This window comes from Nycticebus coucang, chromosome 22 (assembly GCF_027406575.1).
Source record: "Nycticebus coucang isolate mNycCou1 chromosome 22, mNycCou1.pri, whole genome shotgun sequence".
In the NCBI taxonomy this organism is placed as follows: domain Eukaryota; kingdom Metazoa; phylum Chordata; class Mammalia; order Primates; family Lorisidae; genus Nycticebus; species Nycticebus coucang.
The window spans coordinates 20486877-20507456 of NC_069801.1; the positions used below are offsets into that span (position 1 = coordinate 20486877).

A 20580-nucleotide genomic window follows, 5' to 3' on the forward strand; every position below is an offset into this window, starting at 1 on the left:
ACTCTCTGCCAGGTTGACCTAGGTTTTTTTCAGGCCTGCACTGCAGTTCAACTTCTTCCACCCAATGCGGCCTCCTCCCATTTCCTTTCATAGGTATTGATCCCTAACAAACATTTCCTCCTCCATGTGCCTTCCAGTGAGACCAACCTGAAATATATGATTTGTCCACACTTCTTGAGAAGAAATTTAGATTAACTGGTGGGGAGTGGAATACACAAAAACTAAGCAAGTGAGAAAACAGGACAATTATGAACTCCAGGGAAAACAAAAAGTTGTAGAGGAATCATAGCTTACATGTAATAACATAACAACACAGGGCGGCGCCTGTGGCTCAAGGAGTAGGGCGCTGGCCCCATATACGGGGTGGGGGTGGGGGTGGGGGGGCGGGTTCAAACCTGGCCCCAGGCAAAATAATAATAATAATAAATAATAATAATATAACAACACAGAACCAACCATAATTAAGTTGGCAGTTGGGGTAATGGGGAAAGAGAGTTAAAATCATCTCCCATAGTAGAAAATCATAAGATAGTGCCTAAAACTGAAATGTCAAGAAGTAGCAAAATAAGCACATCTATTTAAAGATAATTGAGATAGGGTGGCGCCTGTGGCTCAGTGGGTAGGGCGCCGGCCCCATATGCCGAGGGTGGCGGGTTCAAACCCAGCCCCGGTCAAACTGCAATAAAAAAAAAAATAGCCGGGCGTTGTGGCGGGCGCCTGTAGTCCCAGCTACTTGGGAGGCTGAGGCAAGAGAATCGCCTAAGCCCAAGGATTTGGTTGGTTGCTGTGAGCTGTGTGATGCTACGGCACTCTACCCAGGGCGATAAGGTGAGACTCTGTCTCTACAAAAAAAAAAAAAAAAAGATAATTGAGATAAAGATAAACTATTTATAAATGTAAATGAAAGAGATGCAAATGGGTGCTTCTGGGAAAGTGTAAATAGGGGCTTTTGATTTCATAGAAAAATGAAACCTTTTGTTTTCATAGAAAACTCACTAATACTTGTTACCTCCATAAAGTTTGTGTGTCTAACTTTGGTTAAAAAAACAAGAGGGAGGCCCCATCTCTAAAAACATAGCTGGGAGTTGTGGCAGATGCCTGCAGTCCCAGCTACTAGGGAGGCTGAGGCAAAATTGCTTGAGTGCCCAAGCCTTTGAGGTTGCTGTGAGCTATGACACCAGAGCACTCTACTGAGGGTGATAAAAAGAGACTGTTTAAAAAAGAAAAAAAGGATTATGTGCTTCCCAGGGCAGGGACCACAGGAGTTTGGTTACTATAAAATCCCCAGCATTCTGGGCAGCACCTGTGGCTCAGTCGGTAAGGCGCCGGCCCCATATACCGAGGGTGGTAGGTTCAAACCCAGCCCCCGCCAAACTGCAACCAAAAAAAACGGGTGTTGTGGCGGGCGCCTGTAGTCCCAGCTGCTTGGGAGGCTGAGGCAAGAGAATCGCTGAAGCCCAGGAGTTGGAGGTTGCTGTGAGCTGTGTGAGGCCACAGCACTCTACTAAGGGCCATAAAGTGAGACTCTGTCTCTATAAAAAAAAAAAAAAAAAAAAAAAATCCCCAGCATTCTACATGTAGCAGGTGCTCAAAAAGTTGTTTGCTCAAGTAATTTATTTTTTTGAGATATAGACTCACTTTTGTTGCCCTCGGTAGTGTGTCCTGGCATCACAGCTCACAGCAACTTCAAACTCTTGTGCTCAAGCGATTCTCTTGCCTCAGCCTCCCAAGTGGCTGGCACTCTAGGCGCCTGCCACAATGCCTGGGTATTTTTAGAGACAGGGTCCTGCTCTTGCTCAGGCTGGTCTCAAACATGTGAGCTCAGACAATCTGCCTTGGCCTCTCAGAGTGCTAGGATTACAGACATAAGCCACAGGGTCCGGCCTTGCTCAAGTAATTTAATAAAAATCATCCCCGTGGGTGGCGCCTGTGGCTCAGTGGGTAGGATGCCAGCCCCATATACCAAGGGTGACGAGTTCAAACCCGGCCACAGCCAAAACTGCAACAAAAACATCATCCATGTACTTGAAACCCTAAATGGTATTCCCATAGCACACAGCATTAAGATCACAGTCTACTGAGCCACAGGGCATGCAGGATCTGGTTCTACAATAGCGGCTCTCAACCTGGGTCACAACCCACAGGAACTGTATTAAATGGTCACAACATTAGGAAGGTTGAAAACCACTGCTCTACAAACTCCTCTCCTCCAGTTTCTTCCGCCTGTCTCTTTCAGAAGCTCATATGCAGAAAAGTTCCTTTATGCCTCAGGCATTTTTTGCACATGCTGTTCCTTCTACCTAGAAACCTTTTCACCTGCATCAGTTCTCTCTCACAAATCCGTCAGATTTCAGCTCATATGTCACTTCTTCCAGGAAGTTCTTCCTGATAGGGCCATAGTGGACCTATCCCAAGATCCTAAATAGCCTTGTTAACAAATTTGCTCAGTGGTGGTGCCTGTGGTTCAAGGAGTAGGGTGCTGGCCCCATATGCCAGAGGTGGCGGGTTCAAACCCGGCCCTGGCCAATAAATTTGCTCTTTATCTGGAAGAGAACAGGGAGCCACCGAAGTGTTGCCAGCAGGAAAGATTATATATCATATATGCTGCTACCATATTCTTTCTGGGGCTCAGAAAGAATTATGAAAAGCAGCAAGCTTTCTTACTTGGGACACAGACATCCCTTGCTCATTATAATGGCCTCATCCTACCTCTTCCGGGGCACCTCCAGTAATTCCCTATGGTAGTGTTTTTGAGATTGGGGCATGACTACCACTGGGGGCTCTAGGGATGATTTTTCATGGTATGTGATCAAATTCTTTTTATTGTGATAGTTACATTATTTATCGCTATTGATTTTTGTTTTTTTTTGAGACAGAGTCTCACTTTGTCGCCCTTGGTAGAGTGCCGTTGCATCACAGCTCACAGCAACCTCCAGCTCTTGGGCTTAGGCAATTCTTTTGCCTCAGCCTCTTGAGTAGCTGGGACTACAGGTGCCCACCACAACGCCTGGCTCTTTTTTTGTTGCAGTTTTGGCGGTGATGGGGTTCAAACCCTACTCAATGAGCCACAGACGCCACCACTATTGATATTTTATTTTATTTATTTTTTTTTTTTGTAGAGACAGAGTCTCACTGTACCGCCCTCGGTAGAGTGCCGTGGCGTCACACGGCTCACAGCAACCTCTAACTTGGGCTTACGCGATTCTCTTGCCTCAGCCTCCCGAGTAGCTGGGACTACAGGCGCCCGCCACAACGCCCGGCTATTTTTTTTGTTGTTGTTGCAGTTTGGCTGGGGCTGGCTTTGAACCCGCCACCCTCGGCATATGGGGCCGGCGCCCTACTCACTGAGCCACAGGCGCCGCCCTTGATATTTTATTTTATTTATTATGTTTTTTATTGTTGGGGATTCATTGAGGGTACAATAAGCCAGGTTACACTGATTGCAATTGTTAGGCAAAGTGCCTCTTGCCACTATTGATATTTTAAACTTGCACATCAAGCCCATGATTTCATGGCTATTATTGCTTAGGACGAACTTTATGAAGGCAATATTTAACTAAAATCTCGGAACTCCAGTTCAAACCAAATTCACCAATTTGGTGAAAGTCCCACCACATTTTTTATATATGCAACTCTCCTGCCTGGAATACCCCTTTCACCCCTCTAAACATTCTTCAAAGTCCCTGTTGAATCCTCCCTCAGGGGAATGGCCTTCAATAAGGGTAGGAGATGGGCATTGTGGTTAAAAACCAAGGATTAGAAATTCAATCCTCAGTTAGCTGTGCGACTTTGGGCAAGTTACTTAACCTCTCTGAATCTCAATTTCCTCATCCGTTAGATGGGAAGAAAACTGCCTATCCCTAGGATTATAGCGAAAATGCAATGGAATCATGCATATAAAAGCATTCAGTAAGTTCTTAGCATAGAGTCAGCCCTCCTTAAATGTTACCTGTTATTTTCATTATCCACGAATGTTAATTTTTTTTAGACAGAGTCTCATGTTGTAGCCCTCGGTAGATTGCCATGGTGTCATAGCTCACAGCAACCTCAGACTCTTTGGCTTGAGCGATTCTCTTGCCTCAGCCTCCCAAGTAGCTGGGACTACAGGCACCTACCACAACGACCGGCTATTTTTAGAGACGAGGTCTCACTCTTGCTCGGGCTGGTCTCAAACCTGTGAGCTCAGGCAATCCACCTGCCTCACACTCCCAGAGGGCTAGCACGTATATTAATTTTAAATACTCATCTTTGTATGCCTCCTTCTGATGATACTGCTTACACACAGCACACGCTTAGGAAAAGCTAGTTGGTTGGCAGAGGTCTTGCTACTTTAGGTGGGGCCATCCTCATCCACTCCAGGTTATTCAAGGAGCAGGAGGGAAGCTGATGCTGGGTATTTCCACACCTCCTGTCCCGCCACGGCTGGAGGAAGGCACCAACCGCTCAGTCGTCGCCATGGCAACCTCAATCCAGTTCCCGAAACCGTTAGGAAGAGGGCGGGGTCTCGACACCAGATTGCCCAAAGGGCAGCTCGTGCCTGGGTCGCCTGGTCCCCTCCAGATTTAAGGAGTTTCCGAGCGCCAAATAGGCGCTGCCCTTTCCGGCCATAAGGTGGCGTGGCAGAGCCAAGCCACGCTTCCCCGACGGGTAGGCAGCACCCGGTAGGTTGGGCCTCCTGGGCTGCTCCCCAGATCCTATCAGGGCAGGTGACAGCACCCAGGCCGAGAGGGCCGCTGGGCCCGAAACTGAAAGTTCCCTAAAACATACCTCCATACCGCCCGTGGGCCCTGTATTCCCGATCCTAGGGAAAACATGTTCCCCTCGTTCACATGGCTCACCCTCCACCCCCATGACCTCGCGTGGGGCGGCCCCGCCCTGCGGTGAGACCCGCGGTGCGCACCTGGCGGACACCTGGTCAGCCCACAACTCGGGCCCACCCCCACTCCGAGCCCGCAGAGCCCAGGCCGAAAGTCTCGTCCGGCTCCCAAGTGCGCCGGCCTAGAGGAAAGGAGTAGAGGTGGGTTCCAGCTCTGCGGCCCTAACTCCCCCAGGTCCTCTCCACTTGGAGGGAAAGAAAGAAGCATCTGCCTCCGCCTCCAGGCCGGGTTTTTTCCCCAGCTTCCCCTGAACGATGTCCCCAGACCCCAAACCGAGGTCTCATAGCTGCCGGGATAGCGCCTAAAGGATGGTCCAGAAGGCCCAGAGAAGCTGACAGAGCACGCGCGCGCACGTGCTGGCGCGGGTCTTCTCTGCGGGCGGGGCCTCTCTGGGGGCGGGGCCGGCGAGCTCCAGTTCTCCCCGCGGAGGAGCGCGAGGCCGCGCGTGAGGTGACGGGAGTAGGAACTCTGCGGAAACGGGGGGCTGTAGGGCTTGGAGGGCTAGACATCCGGGAGTGGCTCGAGTGAGCGTGAGGCCGGCTAGTCCTGGGTGCTGGCTCCGGGATTGGGTCCCAAATACCGTAACACGACGGGCCGAGGAGGGAAGGAAGAGGACACAGGAACCCCGCCCATTTTCCGGGCCGAGTTCTTGGAACCAGTCAGGAAATCCTGGGACTCGATCGGGGGGCTAGAACTGGAGGGGACGGTTTTTATAGACATGGGCTGAGAGGGCCCTTCGGTGTGTCAGCGCAGCCATTTCCCCCACATTCCAGGAATTGCCCAGGCATGTCCTTCCAGTGTGTGGGACTCAGCAGCTGCTTCCCGCCACACTGCAAGGACGGCCCCAGTCTAAGAACAAGGCTGTGTGGTCCCTCAGCCCCTCTTTTCATCTACAAGATTGGGGGGATGGCGCTGGGTGGGGCCCGGGGCTCATTGGTTAGGACGCCGGCCACATGCACCGAGGCAGGCGGGTTCGAACCCGGCCCGGGACTGCTAAACCACAATGACAACTGCAACAACAAATAGCCGGGTGTTGTGGTGGGCACCTGTAGTCCCAGCTACTTGGGAGCCTGAATCAAGAGAATCGCTTAGCCCAAGAGTTTGAGGTTGCTGTGAGCTGTGACTTGTGACGGCAATGTACTCTAGGGAGGGCGACATGGACTCTGTCTCAAAAAAAGAAAAAAAAGAAGATTGGGGGATGGGATGAGCTTAGGAACCACCAGCCACATCTAGGAAAATGTCCACGTGGCAGGGCCTTCTCCCTGACCAAGTCTTCATAGTTCCGACAAACCTTACTCTCCATAAGGGACATGCTAGAGTGGTCCCTTGAGGAGGAGTGGAGGACAACCTCAGCTGGCTCCTTTCTCTCACAGTCTTTGCTAAAGAGGACCTGGGTGATGACCTGGAGGGCACTTTGAGGGCTGAAGACTGAGGGAGGCTTTAACTCCTACCTTCCAATCTAGTAGCAGGGTAGAGGACATACTGCAAAGGGACAGGTGACTGAAGTAGAGAGTCCTTGGAGTCCTTTTCTTTCTTCCCTTTTTTCTGTTCCACTGGTCTAGCCTTGAAACACCAAAAAACTCCCTGCCAGTATTTCCCTAGGTTTGATGGCTTTTTTTTTGTTTGTTTTTTTAATTGAGACAGAGTACACTTTGTTACCCTTAGTAGAGTGCCATCACATCATAGCTCACAGCAAACTCAAAACTCTCGGGCTCAAGCAATCCTCTTGCCTCAACCTCTGGAGGAGCTGGGACTATAGGTGCCTGCTACAAGGCTCAGCTATTTTTATTTTTTTTTAGCATTTATTTATTTATTATTTTTGTTGGTTGGTTGGTTGGTTGGTTTTTTTTGAGACAGAACCTCAAGCTGTCGCCCTGGGTAGAGGGCTATGGCATCATAGCTCACAGCAACCTCCAACTTCTGGGTTCAAGAGATTCTCCTGCCTCTGCCTCCCAAGTAGGGAGGGACTACAGGTACCTGCCACAACACCGTGCTATTTTTTGGTCGCAGCTGTCATTGTTGTTTGATGGGCTGGGCTGGATTCAAACCTGCCAGCTCAGGTGTATGTGGCTGGCACCTTAGCTGCTTGAGCCACACGCACCGAGTGTTTAGCATTTATTTTTATTTTTATTTTTTTTGGAGACAGAGTCTCACATTTTCGCCCTTGGTAGAACGCTGTGGCATCATAGCTCACAGTAACCTTCAACTCTTGGGCTTAAGTGATTCTCTTGCCTCAGCCTCCCAAGTAGCTGGGACTACAGGTGCCTACCCCAACGCCTGGCTATTTTTAGAGACAGGATCTCCTCTTGCTCAGTCTGGTCTCAAACTCCTGAGCTCAAACAATCTACCCTCCTTGACCTCCCAGAGTACTAGGATTACAGGTGTATGACACTGCCCCTGGCTTTTCCCAGGTTTTTTAATGCAATGTAAAAAATAATGCATGCATCTTATTTTTAAAAAAGCACTTTTTTGTTTTTTTTTTTAAGACAGATCTTGTTCTGTTGCCTGGTCTAGAGTGTAATGGCATGATCATGGCTCACTGCATCCTCACATACCTGGGCTCAAGTGGTCCTTTCACCTCAGCCTCCTGAGTAGCTAGGACTACAGGATAGCCACTACGTCCCTCTAATTTTTTAATTTTTTGTAGAGATGGGAATCTGGCTATGTTACCCAGGGTGGTCTCAAACTCCTGACCTCAAGTGATTCTGCCACCTTGGCCTCCCAAAATGGTGGGATTACAGATGTGAGCTGCTGTGCCTGGCCCAGAATCCTTTGATTATAAGAAACTGTGGGATTATTTGTTTGTATAAATTTCTTAACTAGCATAACTCGTTTTTTTCCACTTTGCTTTGGTTGCTGAGAAGCTCAGAACCTTTGTGTTTCTTTTTTCTTTTTTTTTTTTTGAGACAGAGCCTCAAGCTGTCGCCCTGGGTAGAGTGCCTTGGTATCACAGCTCACAGCAACCTCTAACTCCTGGACTCAAGTGATTCTCCTGCCTCTGCCTCCCAAGTAGCTGGGACGACAGGCACCCACCACAACACCAGACTATTTTTTGGTTGCAGCGGTCATTGTTGTTTGGCGGGGCTGGGCTAGATTCAGACCCACCAGCTCAGGTGTACGTGGCTGACATCTTAGCTGCTTGAGCCATAGGCACCGAGCCCCTTTGTGTTTCTTGATCTGTACTTTCTCTTTGTTCTAATTTTCTTAATTATTTACTTTACTTTATTTTATTTATTTATTTATTTATTATTATTATTATTTTTTTTGTAGTTTCTGGCTGGGGCTGGGTTTGAACCCACCACCTCTGGCATATGGGGCCAGCGCCCACCCCTTTGAGCCACAGGCGCCGCCCTATTTATTTTTTTTTTTTTTGAGTCAGGGTCTTGCTATGTTGCCTGGGATGGTCTTGAAGTGCTGGAATCAAGTTATCCTGCCGCTTAGCCTCTCAAGTAGCTGGAACACAGGATTGTGCCATTGTGCCTTAGCCAATTGTTTACTTTTAGCTCTTAACTTTTTATTATGGAAAATTTCAAACATACATAAAAGTAGAGAGAATAATAAGTCGTCATGTACTTGTCACCCACCTTCAGTAATTATCAACATTTGCCAATCTATTTCATCTACCTCCCCATTTTTTCCTCTCTTTGAAGTATTCTAAACAGAATCTAAGACATCATGTCATTTCATCTGAATTTATTTCAGCATCTATCTCTAACAGATAGGGCTTTTTCTTTTTTTTTTTTGGTTTTTGGCCCGGGCTGGGTTTGAACCCGCCACCTCTGGCATATGGGACCAGCGCCCTACCCCTTGAGCCACAGGCGCCGCCCAGATAGGGCTTTTTCAAATACAACTCCAGTGCCACTATACATCTAACAAAATTAATACACATTCCCCAAAAATCATTTAATACCCAGTCCATGTTCAAATTTCTTTACTAGTTGGTTTGTTCCAATTGGTATTCAAATTGAATCTACAAATAGTTGATGTATCTATGAAGTAACTTCATACATTAAGATGGTATTTCAGGGCGGCACCTGTGGCTCAGTAAAGCGCCAGCCCCATATAGAGGGTGGCGGGTTCAAACCCGGCCCCGGCTGAACTGCAACAAAAAAATAGCTGGGCGTTGTGGCGGGCGCCTGTAGTCCCAGCTACTCGGGAGGCTGAGGCAAGAGAATCGCTGAAGCCCAGGAGTTGGAGGTTGCTGTGAGCTGTGTGATGCCACCGCACCCTACTGAGTGCCATAAAGTGAGACTGTCTCTACAAAAAAAAAAAAAGATGGTATTTCAGTGATAGATTTATTAAGTAACTTTTAAGATATAACAATTCCAATTTTCTTTTCTTTCTTTTTGTATGCTATTTATTTGTGGAAGAAACCAGAGTATTTATCCTGTAAAAGTTCCCATATCCCAAAAGATTTGGCTGATTGCTTTCTGGTAGTGTATTTTAACTTGTTTTGTCTATTTTTTTTTTTTTTTTGTAGAGACAGAGTCTTACTTTATGGCCCTCAGTAGAGTGCCGTGGCATCACACAGCTCACAGCAACCTCCAACTCCTGGGCTTAAGCGATTCTCTTGCCTCAGCCTCCCAAGTAGCTGGGACTACAGGCACCCTCCACAACGCCTGGCTATTTTTTTGTTGCAGTTTGGCCGGGGCTGGGTTTGAACCCACCACCCTCAGTATATGGGGCCGGCGCCCTACTCACTGAACCACAGGTGCCGCCCCCTTGCCTTAGTTTTTCTATTTTTAGTAGAGACATAGTCTTACTCTTGCTCAGCCTAGTCTCAAACTCATGAGCTCAAGCAGTCCACCCACCTTGGCCTCCAGAGTGCTAGAGTTACAGGCGTGAGCCACCTCGCCAGGCTTAAAAATGTATTAATTGAGGAAAATTTAGAGAATGGACATAAACCCAAAGGAGAGAATATAAATCTTGTGAAAAGCATCTCTAGCACATGCCTGGCATATAGTAGTTTTTTTTAATTCTTTTTTTTTTAATTTCAAATTAATAGGAGGGTACAAATTTTTAGATTACATTGTTCTCACTTCCAAGGTAATCAATCCTTGCTTGGCTCTCAGGCTGTGCTATCTCAGCATTCCTGGAAAAGAGGAAATTTAGCCAGAGATGACTCTAGTCTCAACTCAAGAAAATCCTAGCGGGAGTGAGAGGAGTTGCCCTGGGAAGATAGCGGGAGGTGGATTCCTCTGGTCTTACGAATTGAAGTTAGGTAGACCTGGAAAAAATCATATAAAGTTCTTGGGAAAATCATATAAACTCCATGAACCAGAGTTATTCACCCATAAGAGAGGTAGTTAACACTGATCTGTCAGCATTATTTTGAGGACCACATGAGATGTGATGGAGATATGTCTACCATGGTGCTAGCTATTGGGAGGTACTCAAGAAATAGGAATTAGCTCAGATCTGAGTCCCCTTCTGAACTCCTGTCACATTGAAGGATACAATTGTCTCCTGTCCATGAGGGGGTATGTGAGATGTGGCTTGGAACCTAGCTTTCTCACAAAGCTGCTATGGGAACTGGCAGACTTCTTCCTCTCTGGGACTTAGATTCTTGAGTTTGTAAAATGGCCAGATAAGCAGTCCAAATTCAAATGCCAACAGGAGTATGCAGGTCACACAGATAAATGACATAGGTGAGGAGGTCAGACAATAGGGACTGGTGAGGTTTGATGAGCCTCTTGTAGAAGAAGAAGCTGCGGGCGGCGCCTATGGCTCAGTCGGTAGGGCGCCGGCCCCATATACCAAGGGTGATGGGTTCAAACCCGGCCCTGGCCAAACTGCAACCAAAAAAAAAAAAAAATAGCTGGGCGTCGTGGCGGACGCCTGTAGTCCCAGCTACTTGGGAGGCTGAGGCAAGAGAATCGCTTAAGCCCAGGAGTTGGAGGTTGCTGTGAGCTGTGTGAGGCCACGGCACTCTACCGAGGGCCATAAAGTGAGACTCTGTCTCTACAAAAAAAAAAAAAAGAAGAGGAAGCTGCTCTGTTCCTGGTAATGGTTCTAGAACAGGAATGAAGCCCAGCCGGCCATGTTTTTAGAGAAGCTGGAAGACTGTATTTTAATTTCAAAATACAGCTCATGCCTGTAATCTTAACGCTCTGGGAGGCCAAGACCAGCAGATTAATTGAGCTCAAGAGTTCGAGACCAACCTGAGTAAGAGCAAGACCTCCATCTCTATTTTTATTTATTTATTTATTTATTTATTGAGACAGAGTCTCACTTTGTCACCCTTTGTAAAGTGCTGTGGCATCATAGATTGCAGCAACCTCAAACTCTTAAGCTCAAGAAATTCTCTTGCCTCAGCCTCCTGAGTAGCTGGGACTATAGGCATCCACCACAAAGCCTGGCTATTTTTAGAGACAGGGTCCCACTCTTGCTCAGGCTAGTCTTGAATGCCTCGGCCTTCCAGAGTGCTAGGATTACAGGTGTGAGCCACCACTGCTGCCAAGACCCTATCTCTAAGGATAGCTGGGCGTTGTGGCAGGCACCTATAGTACCAGCTACTTGGGAGGCTGAGGTAAGAGGATCACTTGAGCCCAGGAGTTTGAAGTTTGCTGTGAGCCACAACACCACAACACTCAACCCAGGGTGACAAAATGAAACTCTGAAAAAGGAAATGATGGCAAGTACTTTGAGATATTTAACAACCTGTGTAGACCAACCAAACAAAACACGTGCCTTGGTTTATTGCACTTTGCTTGATTTTGCTTCCTGGATATTTTGTTTTTAACAAACTGAAGGTTTGTGGCAACCCTGCCTGAAGCAAGGCTACCAGCAGCATTTTCCTCAATAGCAGGTGCTCATTGTGTGTCTATGTCACATTTTGTAATTTGTATTTCTCATGATATTCCAATTTTTCATTATTTTTTAAAGCACAAAATGAGAGGGAGACGCCTATGGCTCAGTGAGCAGGGCGCCGGCCCCATATACCGATGGTGGTAGGTTCAAACCCAGCCCCAGCCAAACTGAAAGAAAAAAAAAAAAATAGCCAGGTGTTGTGGCAGGTGCCTGTAGTCCCAGCTACTGGCGAGGCTGAGGCAAGAGAATCGCCTAAACCCAGGAGTTGGAGGTTGCTGGGGGCTGTGATGTCGTGGCATTCTACCAAGGGTGATAAAGTGAGACTCTGTCTCTAAAAAAAAAAAAAAAAAGCACAAAATGAGGCTTATTGAGGGAGAGCAAGATAGGTTTATGGAGCAATAGCAATATACATTTGCCACAGATGATGAATGGGCTCCCTGTCATACCAAGAGGCCAAACTTTTTCAGTATTATTACATCTGTTACACTGATCTGTGATCAGTGATCTTTGATGTTTCGATTGTAATTGTTTTGAGGCACCACAAACTGTGCTCATATAAGATGGTGAACATATTAAATGTGTGTGTTCTTTTTTTTTTTTTTTTTTTGTGGTTTTTGTCCGGGGCTGGGTTTGAACCCGCCACCTCCGGCACACGGGACCGGCGCCCTACTCCCCGAGCCACAGGCGCCGCCCTAAACGTGTGTGTTCTGACTGCTCCACTGACTCACTTCCTTAGGCTTCCCTATTCCTTGAGATATAATAATACTGAAATTAGGCCAAGGCCTGATGCAGTGGTACAGGCCTGTAGTCTCAGCTACTTGGGAGGCTGAAGCAGAAGAATCACTTGAGCCCAGGAGTTTAAGGTTGCAGTAAGTTATTATGAGACCACTGCATTTCAGCCTAGACAACAGAATGGGACCCTGTCTCAAAAATAAATAAATAGGTCGGTCGTGGTGGCTCACACCTGCAATCCTAGCACTCTGGGAGGCTGAGATAGGTGGATTGCTGGAGGTCAGGTATTTGAGACCAGCCTGACCAAAAGTGAGACCTGTCTCTAAAAATAGTAGGGTATTATGGTAGGCGCCTGTAGTCCCAGCTACTCGGGAGGTTGAGATAAAAGTATCACTTGAGCCTAGGAGTTGGAGGTTTCTGTGAGCTATGACACCACGACACTCTACTGAGGGCAACAAAGTGAGACTCTGTCTCAAATAAATCAGCCAGGCCAGGCCCAGTGGCTCACATCTGTAATCCTAGCACTTAGGAAAACTGAGATTGGAGAGGGCACCAGCCCCATATACCAGTGGTGGCAGGTTCAAGCCTGGCCCCGGCCAAAACTGCAAAAAAAAAAAAAAGAAAGAAAAGAAAACTGAGATGGGAGGATCATTTGAGCTCAGAAGTTTGAGACCACCCTGAGCAAGAGTGAGACCCTGTCTCCACCAAAAAAATAGAAAAAAATTAGCCGGTGTAATGGTGCATGCCAGTAGTCCCAGCTATGCAGGAGGCCATGGCAAGAGGATCTCTTGAGCCTAGGAGTTTGAGGCTGCAGAGAGCTATGATGATGCTATAGTACTCTAGCCCAGGGGACAGAGCAAGACCCTATGTCAACAAATAAATAAATAAAATAAATGTAATTCAGAAATTATTCAAATAATTTGTTAAAAAAGAAATTAGACCATTTAATAACCCTACAATGGCCTTTAACTGTCCAAGTGAAAGGAATGGTCACATGTCTCTCAATTTAAATCAAAAGCTAGAAATGATTAAGCTTAGTGAGTAGGCATGTTGAAATCTGAGATAGGTAGAAAGCTAGGCCTCTGTGTCAAACAGCCAGTTGTGAATGCAAAGGAAAATTTCTTAAAGTAAATTAAAAATGCCACTCTAGTGAATGCATGAATGATAAGTGAAACAGCCTTATTGCTGATGGGAGGAAAGCTTGAGTGGTCTGGATAGACCAAACTACCACAATATTCCCCAAAGCTAAAGCCTAATGGAGAGCAAGGCCCTACTCTTGTCAATTCTAGGAAGGCTGAGAGAGGTGAGGAAGCTATAAAGAAAAAGTTTGAAGCTTACAGAGATTGGTGCATGAAGTTTAAAGAAAGAAGTCCTCTTTATAAAGTAAAAGTGGGGTGGTGCCTGTGGCTCACAGGAGTAGGGCGCCGGCCCCGTATACCGGACGTGGTGGGTTCAAACCCAGCCCCGGCCAAAAACTGCAAAAACTGCAAAAAAAATAATAATAAAGTATAACATAAAAGTGAGAGGTAAAGCAGCAAATGCTAATGTACTCTTTTTTTTAAATTTATTTTGAGACAGAGTCTTACTCTGTTGCCCCAGGCTAGAGTGCTGTGGAATCAGCCTAGCTCACAGCAACCTCAAACTCCTGGGTTAAATCGATCGTCCTTCCTCAGCCTTCTGGGTAGCTGGGACTACTCCTGAGTAGCTGGTTCTACTGGCATGTGCCACAGTCCCTGGCTCATTTTTCCGTTTTAAGTAGAGATGGGGGTCCTGCTCTTTCTCAGTCTCGAACTCCTTAGCTCAAGCAATCCTCTCGCCTCAGCCTCCCAGAGAACTGGGATTACAGGTGTGAACCACCTCAGCCAGCCAGCGCTAATGTATTAATATGTGTGGAAGCTGCAGCAAATTGTCCAGAAGATTTAGCTAACCATCGATGAAGATGGGTATACTCAGCGACAGATTCTCAATGTGGATAACATACTTTTTTTTTCTTTTTCTTTTTAATTTCAGCTTGCTTGTTCATTCTTCTTCGTTTGAAGTACTTTTTGTTGTTGTTGTTGATTTTCTTCTCTTTTTTTTTTAATGTTCTGCCTCTGGCGATGCTCTTTCCTGTTGCCTCCCCAGTAGCTGGGATTACAGATGCCCACCACAACGTCCGGCTGTTTTTTTTTTTGTTTGTTTTTTTTTAGAGACAGAGTCTCACTTTATGGCCCTTGGTAGAGTGCCGTGGCATCACACAGCTCACAGCAACCTCCAACTCCTGGGCTTAAGCGATTCTCTTGCCTCAGCCTCCCGAGTAGCTGGGACTACAGGCGCCCGCCACAACACCCAGCTATTTTTTGGTTGCAGTTCAGCCGGGGCCGGGTTTGAACCCACCACCCTCGGTATATGGGGCTGGCGCCTTATCGACTGAGCCACAAGCGCCGCCCCGTCCGGCTGTTTTTGATGTTAGTAGACACAGGGTCTTACTCTGGCTCACTGTGGCTCAAACTGGTCTTGAACCTCTGAGCTCAGGTAATCCACCCGCCTCGGCCTCCCATAGCGCTAGGACTACAGGTGTGAGCCACCACACCAGGCCTCTTTTTTTTTTTTTTTGAGACAGAGTCTCAAGTTGTTGCCCTGGATAGAGTGCTATGGCATCACAGCTCACAGCAACCTCCAACTCTTGGGTTCAAACGATCATTCTCTTGCCTCAGTTTTTCTATTTTAGTAGAGATGGGATCTTGCTTTTGCTCAGGCTGGTCTCAAACTTGTGAGCTCAGGCAATCCACCCATCTCTGCCTCCCAGAGTGCTAGGATTACAGGTGTGAGCCACTGTACCCGGGCAACAAGACAGCTTTATTTATTATTATTATTATTTTTTTTTTTTTTAGAGACAGAATCTCACTTTGTCACCCTAGGTAGAGTGCGGTGGCGTCACAACTCACAGTAACCTCCAGCTCTTGGGCTTAGGCAATTCTCTTGCCCCAGCCTCCCGTGTAGCTGGGACTACAGGTGCCCCCCACAACACCCGGCTATTTTTTTATTGCAGTTTAGCTGGGGCCGGGTTCGAACCCACTGCCCTCGATATATGGGGCCAGCATCCTACTCATTGAGCCACAGGTGCCACCCATAAGACAGCTTTATATAGGAAAAAGATGCCATCTATGACTTTCTTTTTTTTTTTTTTTTTTTTTGCAGTTTCTGGCTGAGGCTGGGTTTGAACCCTCCACCTCCGGCATATGGGGCCGGCGCCCTACTCCTTTGAGCCACAGGCGCTGCCCGCCATCTATGACTTTCATAGATAGAAAGGAGAAGTTGGTGCCTGGCTTTGAAGCCTTAAAGGACAGGCAGACTCTTGTTAGGAGCTAAGGCAGCTGGCGATTTGAGTTGAAGCCAATGCTATTTATCATTCTGAAAACCCTAGGACCTTAAGAATTATGCTGAATCTAGGGTGGCACCCATAGCTCAATGGGTAGGATGCCAGCCACATACCTGGAGGCTGGTGGATTTGAACCCTGCCAGGGCCAGCTAAAACAACAATGACAACTGCAACAACAAATAAAATAGCCAGGCATTGTGGCAAGGACTGTAGTTCTTGGGAGTCTGAGGCAAGAGAATCGCTTAAGTCCAAGAGTTTGAGCTTAAGTCCAAGAGTTTGAGGTTGCTGTGAGCTGTGACACCACAGCACTCTAACCAGGGTGATGGCTTGAGACTCTGTCTCAAAAAAAAAAATAAAAAGAGTTATGCCAAATCTATTCTGCCTACACTCTATAAAGGGAACAATAAAGCCTGGATGACAGCACATCTGTTTACAGCATGGTTGACTGAATATTTTAAACCCACTCTTAAGAACTACTGCTCAGAAAAAAAGATTCCTTTCAAAATATTACAGCTCATTGAGAATGTACCTAGTCACCCAAGAGCTCTGATGATGTACAAGGAGATTAATATTGTTTTCATGCCCACTAAGATAATACCCATTATGTAACCCATGGATCAAAGAATAATTAGACATTCAAGTCATATTATCTTAAGAAATACATTTTGCAAGGAAATAGCTGCTATAGTGATCCCTCTGATAGATCTGGACAATGTAAATTTAAAAATTTTGGAATGGATTCACCATTCTAGATGCTATTAAGAATATTCATGATTTGTGGTAGGAGGTCAAAATATCAACATTAACAGGAGTTTGGAAGAAGTTGATTCCAACCTTCATGGATGATTTTGAGGGGTTCAAGACTGCGGTAAAAGAAATAACTGCTAGATCTCTCTAACAGGAGAACTAGAAGTGCAGCCTGCAGATGTGATGGAATTGCTGTAATCTCATGATAAAATCTTAATGGTTGAGGAGTTGCTTCTTATGAATGAGTAAAGAAAGTGGTTTCTTGGGCGGCAACTGTGGCTCAGTGAGTAGGGCGCCAGCCCCATATACAAAGGGTGGCAGGTTCAGACCCGGCCCAGGCCAAACTGCAACAAAAAAAATAGCCGGGCGTTGTGCTAGGCGCCTATAGTCCCAGCTACTGGGGAGGCTGAGGCAAGAGAATCACCTAAGCCCAGGAGTTAAAGGTTGCTGTGAAGTGTGACACCACGGCACTCCACCAGGGCGATAGATTGAGACTCTGTCTCTTAAAAAAAAAAAAGAAAGAAAGAAAGTGGTTTCTTGGTCTGGGCATGGTGGCTCACAACTGTAATCCTAGCACTCTGGGAGGCCAATGCAGGTAGATTGCCTGAGCTCAGGAGTTCAAGACCAGCCTGAGCCAGAGCAAGACTCTTATCTCTTAAAAAAAAAGAAAAAAATATATATATATACACACACACATACATGCCAGGTGTTGTGGCAGGTGCCTGTAGTCCTAGCTACTCAGAAGACTGAGACAAGAGGATCACTTGAACCCAAGTGTCTGAGGTTGCTTTGAGCTATGATGCCACAGCTAGGGGTGACAAAGTGAGACTATCTCTCAAAAAAAAAAAAGAAAGGGCGGCGCCTGTGGCTCAGTGAGTAGGGCACTGGCCCCATATGCCGAGGGTGGCGGGTTCAAACCCAGCCCCGGCCAAACTGCAACAAAAAAATAGCCGGGCGTTGTGGCGGGCGCCTGTAGTCCCAGCTGCTCGGGAGGCTGAGGCAAGAGAATCGCGTAAGCCCAAGAGTTAGAGGTTGCTGTGAACCGTGTGATGCCACGGCTCTCTACCTGAGGGCGGTACAGTGAGACTCTGTCTCCACAAAAAAAAAAAAAAAAAAGAAAAAGAAAAAGAAGAAAAAAGAAAAAAAGAAAGAAAAGATAATGGTTTCTTGAAATGGAATCTACTGGGTGGCACCTGTGGCTCAAAGGAGTAGAATGCCAGCCCCATATGCAGGAGGTGGTGGGTTCAAGCCCAGCCCTGGGTGGGGTGGGGGAAACCAACATCTTGCAATAAAATTTTTAAAAAAGAAAGAAATGGAATATACTTCTGATGTGAACATTGTTAAAGTGAGGACAAAAGATTTAGATGTTACATAAATTTAGTTGATAAAGCAGCAGCAGGGTTTGAGAGGATTGGCTCCAATATTGGGTGTTTTTTTTTTCCATATTTGCTGTTATTTATTGGTTCCCTTCTAAAAGGGCCTACCTTGACAAAACTGTTAACAATTTCAGAAATCAGCTCTAGAGCACACCTCGGTGCAAGTCTGCATAATTACAAGTTACAGTGGACAGAAAGAAGCCCAGAGCTGCCTGTGCAGTTTGGCTGGTGACAATGACAAAAGATACTTTAGAGAAATGGCTATCATGTGGGAGGGAAAACGAACTTGGACACAGACACAAGAGATCGTCTGTGAGGGCTGTGAGCTCAGGACTGGTGTGAGGCAGACTGGCCATGTACGGACAGCCACACTAACTAGAGTCTCTGTGGTCCAGCACATGCTCTGGGTGTGGCTCTGAGCCACCCTGGGGACAGCCCATGCACACACAGCACCTTGGCCTGGGGCTCCTGCTGGTGGGTGGAAGGGCCTGTCACCTACCCCCTGCAGGACTGTGCTGGGAGACCTGACTGCTCCAGGCCTCCCCCAAGAGCCCTGCCTCCTCTCTGCCCTTGACACATGGGGGAGGAGGAGGGAGGAAGACATCTCCCTGTGGCTTCTCACATCAGTGTTTGCCACTCTTGGTTGCAACCATGAAATTAGGCTCATAGGTCACAACCAGCCTTGTGCTATGATATAGAATAAAATAGAAAACATTAAGAGGTATAACATAAAAAGGAAAGACTTCTCGCATAAAACATTTTAGTTACACATATGTGTGAACTATATCCCACTAGAAAACCTGTCTCTGGGATCACTCAAAACGTCACCAGCCAGCCACGGTGTCTAGGCTATTTCCTCGGTTTCCCCAACAACACGTGACTTGGCATTCCTTGCAGAAGCAAGCAGGCTTACTACATATTCTTGGCATTTTTCAGTGACCCATTTTTTTTTTTTTGAGACAAAGTCTCACTTTATGTCACCCTCAGTAGAGTGCGTTGCATCACAGCTCACAGCAACCTCAAACTCTTGGGCTCAAGCAATTCTCTTGCCTCAGCCTCCCACGTAGCTGAGACTACAGGCACCCGCCACAGTGCCCGGCTATTTTTAGAGATGGGGGTCTCGCTTTTGTTCAGGCTGGTCTTGAACTTGTGAACTCAAGCAATCCACCCATCTCAGCCTCTCAGAGTGCTAGGAATACAGGCAGACCCAAGTGATTTTCAAAACTCCTGAAACCTAAGGAAGCAGGTGGAAACTTCAGGAATGCCCTGTCAGTATCTTAGCAAACTCAGGTTGAATGACATGTACAGGTTTCTACTCAAGAGGGAGGCCTTGGTCCTAATGCCGCCCTCAGATGTACACTGAGAGGAAGCGGTGGGTGCATCTCCCAGGGGCAGGTGGCATCTCTAGGCCCAGTCCCTGAACACATGTGCCTATAAGGAGACCTGCTCAGGAGGCTCAGGGAGCACCACCTGTCACCCCTTTGGTGGGGTCTACTACTGGACTCCAAGTTTGACCATTTGCCAGAAGTCAGCATCCCAGAGTGGTCTCCTAGGTCAGAAAAGGTCCTCTTGAAGCTCCGCTCATTGGACCCTCCTCAGTATCACTTGCACGTATCACCATTCAGGATGTCCTGGATGTGCTGCACAATCAGGTTGATGGCCACCATGTTGTCAACCCCACAAGGGATGATCACATCGGCATACTTCTTTGTCAACAGGCAGAACTCCTTGAAGGCTGGTTTGAGAAAGGTGGTGTACCAGGTCAGAATCTGCTCCAGGTCCCTCCCCCAGGGCATGTCCCAGAGAACTCTGTGGGCAGCCCGATGTCAGAGTCTGTTTCCACAAAGAGGCACAGATGGAACATGTCTGGTATCTCCTGACTATAGAACACACAACATCCGCAGGTAGACCCCTGTGTTCTCCAGTAACCTTGTGTGGGTCACAAAGTCATAGGTTGAGACTTCAACAGTTTTGCCCTCCATGATGTTGTTCAGAGTCCTGTGCATCCAATCATTATCTATCTAAAGCATCTGGGTAGTCAAAATTGTACTGTCCCTTCAAAGCCTTGGCATTTTCTTCTGCCATCAGGACCTTGTAGAACCTATCCTGGCTCAGAACGACCAGCTTGCGCTGCTGATGGTCCACCTTGTTCTGTCCCAGCAGCTCCATACTCTTCTCACACACAGTTGACTTCCCAATCAGTGCCGCTGCTCACCCTGGTCAAGAAGGGCTGCTGGTGGAACAGTCAGGCTCCGGCACAGTGCCCTCACAGTGGCCACCTCCAGCGGAAGCCATTGCAGCCTCATCCACCCCTCATTGGGTCCTCGCTCCTGCCCCTTCCTCTGAGCAGCCAGCATGCCCACTCGCAGCACGTGCCTCCAGTTCTGAAAGAAATTCTGTTGTGGGCAAAATGATATCAAACAGCGTTGCATGCTACAGAGAAATCATTGTTTTTGTGGGTTTTTTTTTTTTTTTGACAGAGTCTCACTATGTCACCCTCATTAGAGTGCTATGGTGTCACAGCTCACAGCAACCTCAAACTCTTGGGCTTAGACTTTACCTTAGCCTTCCCAGTAGCTGGGACTACAGGCATCCTCCACAACACCTGGCTATATTTTGTTGTTGCAGTTGTCATTGTTGTTTAGCTGGCCCAGGCAGGGCTCCAACCTTCCAGCCT

General features: G+C 47.1%; 1 pseudogene; it reads right to left on the reverse strand.

Annotated features, from left to right (window-relative positions):
- Positions 1-19517: 19517 nt before the first annotated feature.
- Positions 19518-20198, reverse strand: LOC128575412 (uridine-cytidine kinase 1-like; annotated as a pseudogene).
- Positions 20199-20580: the final 382 nt, after the last annotated feature.